We start from the raw sequence: 5,000 nt of genomic DNA on the forward strand, positions 1-5,000 counted from the left end.
ATATATATATATATATATATGTAATGTACTTTCAAATTTATCAGTTAAAATGGCCGTTTAGGCGACAAACCCATATCAGTGGTATCAATTTTGTCCATTGAAGGATAAGAAAGTTAGTGCATCAAAATTAAAGTTATAAAACGAAATTCGTTGTTCTGACTGCAAGACGTTAACATGTTATTTTGTTTAATCATATGGATACCTTCTTTTATTAAGATTTATTTTTGTATATAATAATCACGGGACTTGAATTTTAATCGCTTCATCATCTTTGAAACTTTCTAAACTTTATCAAAATATTTGCAAATTATGTTCTATACAAAAATACTGTAGAAATACACTCGTTTGAAAGGAACAATCCCCAATAGAGCAGTAATATATTGTACACAATCCTAGCATGTATTGTGGTGGATATTATTTGAGTCGAGTAAATCAATGTAAATATTAAATCAGTTACACAAAAGAATTATGCGCTTAATGCATGTTTCGAAAGTCATAGCGATTTCATAACCAGGTGTGAATTACAATAAGACTGTTATCACCGGATTTCTCTTCGATAATCCAGTACCTGGGATAATCCGAGACAGCTGTTCCTCATTTGAAGCTTATCTTGAAACATTTGACGTGGCCGTTGTTGTCATAGAAACGGCTACTTAATCCTTTTGCTTCAATTGTTTTTGTGTCAAATCGCATGGGTTTTAGACACTTGTTATGAAATGCTTTCATTTTACTTGACTTTGGGAGGACATCATGTGGTCCATCCTTAGAGCATTTTCTTGCATGTTTGGAGCCCATGCTTTTATTTTTGTGGACATGATTAAACGCAAGAAAGTTCTGGCGTGTCCCAAAAAAATATTTTTTTTGTACTTTTAGAGCATTTTAATAGAAAGCGTGTTTAAAAAAGTTTTTTTTTTATTATTATTTTTAGAGGTTAAGTCAAAACGGAGAATATTTGTGATCCTAACTCAATATTTCATTTGAATACTGTCATATGAAAATAGAACTTGATAACGTTCATAGCTTTCAATATCACTTTCTGAAGCAACTTGAGTTTTTGGGTGTTCAGTTCTTATCGTATAGTTGACTATCAACTAATCACTGTAGGTGACATTTAATAATTTTCATTTGAAAATATATTTCAGTCTTAAAATGAGTGCAAATCGGCAGTGTAAATTAGTGTGAATTATAAATGCCATTCCATACGAATAACTTTTCCTAACAGCTGTCATTAAACTTTATTTGTTCACTGGTATCTTTTGGTGATTATCAAAATAATCGAAAACATAATTAGAAGACACAAAGTAAACATTTTTTTTTTCCAGAACGACGAATAAAGTTTCGTGTATAATTAAAAACTATACAAACCATACAAGTGCCAGAAAGCACATACACAAAGTCGTGCAAAGGATGACTGATGGCTCGACCAAAGGATTTTTTTTTACTCACATTCATGTATGTATGGATATATATATATATATATATATATGTATATATATATATATATATATATATATATATATATATATATATATATATATATAATATATATATATATAAGCGATTATCACAGGAAAATGGTAGTCAAAAAATCCAAGCGCTTTCGTCTCTACTAAGACATTGTCAAGGAACGTACCTTGACAATGTCTTAGTAAAGACGAAAGCGCTTGGATTTCTGCCTCTTTTTCCTGTGGTATTCGCATATTTATTGAAAGCACCTGCATCTACTGTGACTTTTTAACCACACACACACACACACACATACACACACACACACACACACACACACATATATATATATATATATATATATATATATATATATATATATATATATATATATATATATATATATATATATATATATATATACATATATATATATGATATATATATATATATATTATATATATATATATATATATTTATGTTTATTAAAGATTAAACTACGAAAGTACTTGTTCCAAGTGCCCAGTTTTTCACTCACGTTTCTTCCTTGGATTTAAGAATATTCCCAAGTACGTGTTTCTTCGTGCTATATTGGATATATATATATATATATATATATATATATATATATATATATACTATATATATATATATATATATATATATATATATATTATTAAATTATAATGCTGCCTACGGGGATTTAATTTCCGTGGTAAAGGCTAGTAGCTATCTCTCTCTCTCTCTCCTCTCTCTCTCTCGTCTTTCTCTCTCTCTCTCAGAGAATGAGCTATTTATACATAACGGAGAGAAATGGAAGTATAGTGATGATGATGACGAAAGAATAATAAGTAGGTGAGGCGAGGGCAAATTAGAAACAAAGCGATTTCTTGAAGCGTAGAAGGAAATTCTATATGTATTACGTTTTTAAACCTGGCACTGTCAGCACATATGACTTATAAACCATGAGACACAGCGCTGGGTTTAGTAATTGTGTGCACAATTCGTGAGATTAAGCTAAATACATGGCTGTATTTACCGTCTTTGTTGGTGACACTTTCAAATGTGATATGTGTATTTCCTAGAGTTGGCTGTAATGGAAACTGATTACACATGACGGAACTAGAACGAAAATATGACTTGCATTTTCTCCCTAAGTATAGATACACCATACACGCACACACATACATACACACACACACACACACACACACATATATATATATATATATATATATATATATATATATATATATATATATATATATATATATATATATATATATGTATATGTATATATATATATATATATATATATATATATATATATATATATATATATATATATATATATATATAGTATATATATATATATATATGTGTGTGTGTGTGTGTGTGTGTGTGCATAAATGAAACACGAAAATATATAACGTGATGAATATATGTTATATAAAGAATGATGAAATTTACGAAGGAAAGAGAAACGGGGATTATATATATATATATATATATTATATATATATATATATATATATATATATATATATATATATATATATATATATATATATAGTGTGTGTGTGTGTGTGTGTGTGTGTGTGCGTGTGTGTGTGTGTGTGTGTATACTATGTTAGTGTCTAGTAGAGTTCCTCACGTTATGAAAACGTATTTTTCATTTTGCCAACCTTGCGCCAACATTTTTCGCATAGCAACTTTGGAGCCGTATTATTGCATAATTTTGCTTTCATATCGGAAGTTGAGTTAGGGCAAATATAATTAAACAGGTAACGAAGCTGGAAGCATAAAATATCACATAAATATGCAACGTTTGTATCGTAATTACCAGTTTTCTCTTTCTTTTTACACACAGACATATATAAATATATATGAACACACACACACACACACACACACACACACACACACACACACATATATATATATATATATATATATATATATATATATATATATATAGATATATATATATATATATATATATATATATTTAGCAGAAGTTAATGATAATAAGAAAGGACAAATTTTAGAAATGATGTAAATGTTTGAAGAGAGACCGAAGGAAAAATTTACTGGTAGAAGTGTAAAGCATGTATGGCTGTTTTGACAATTATGTCATAGTTTTGCTCTAGGAATTTTTTTAAACGGCAAAGAAACAGGTCTGCTTCAAATAAAAAAATATCAAACTATTGGCACTGTGATTACAAAATGAAAAGTTCAGATCTCTCGTTATTTCATATTCTGGTATTCTTTGGCGGGTGTAATGTAGAAAATATTTTACGAACGTTTTTTTTTATTTTTTATTTTTTCGATATTTGCATGCACGCGTTAGTCGTCATATTTACGTAAAAATGCCCTTGTATCTAAACATGCATTTTGTGTGAACACATTTGATTTTATTAGTAATTATGGATTAAAAGGAAGATGGGAAATTCCTCGGGGACTTGTAAGCAAAACAAGGCAACGGGACCTTAAATATCATAGGATTTAGAAGCACTTACAAGACCTTCTGCTTCTGACCAAAAGGTTTCTCTTTGCTAATCCCGAGTCCGCTTTACAGATTTCACCATATATGTGGGGTGAAGAGTTATCATAATATCTCAAGTTTTACTTCTAGCTTCAAGGCATATTAATTGTTTTTTTTACATTTTCCTAGATTAGGTCATAAGTCATTTGATAGTACTTCCTGTCCCTTCTCCCTTTGTCTGCATTAGATCAAATAAATCTATAGGGAACGTTATATTCTTATTTCACAGTTAGTAGGACACAAACCTGGTTGAAAAGGAATATCGCTTTTGTACCCAATGTTAAATATATGTATGTATACATAATGTAAGCGAATACCACAGGAAGACGATAGGCAGAAATCCAAGCGCTTCCGTCTTTATTGAGACATTGTCAAGAAACGAATGAAATACAGTTGAAAAGAAAGTTACCAGGAAAACAAAAGGATCAAGAATACCAGATGGTTAATTGTCAAAAGGGTCAAAATGAAAGAGATAATCCAGGATTATCGGATATCACACGGTCCCCCACTTAAACATAGATTTAACCATAAGAGAAACTAAAGCTTAGCTATACAAAGTCAACAACATGTATAAAACTGAATATATTATTTTTATTGCTTATATTCATGTACGTATATACAATTCTCTGATAGTTGCATTCGACCCTTTTTGCCCCAAAATGCGACTGAATTATGGACCGAAGAAATCTCTAAATCTGTTCGTAAGATTTTTTCTTCACCACTACTTGTCGACAATGTCGCCGAACACAACACGTGAAGTGAATGAGTAATTCTTAAAACCTGATTAGACATGAACTAAACCAAAATATTGTTTCAAACCATCTTGTTCCATTAAAACATACTATATTTGTCTGTTATTAATAAAAGCTGGGATTTCCTAGTTTTTAAAATCTTCTCATAATCTATCTCTTCTGTCTTTATTACCTCTTACATTCTGTTACTGTTTTCAAATGAACACCATATTCTTTGAAAGCTTTGAATTTCGAGTCAATGGCTCCTGCTGAGTTGT

Source organism: Macrobrachium nipponense, chromosome 9 (genome assembly GCF_015104395.2).
Source record: "Macrobrachium nipponense isolate FS-2020 chromosome 9, ASM1510439v2, whole genome shotgun sequence".
In the NCBI taxonomy this organism is placed as follows: Eukaryota; Metazoa; Arthropoda; class Malacostraca; order Decapoda; family Palaemonidae; genus Macrobrachium; species Macrobrachium nipponense.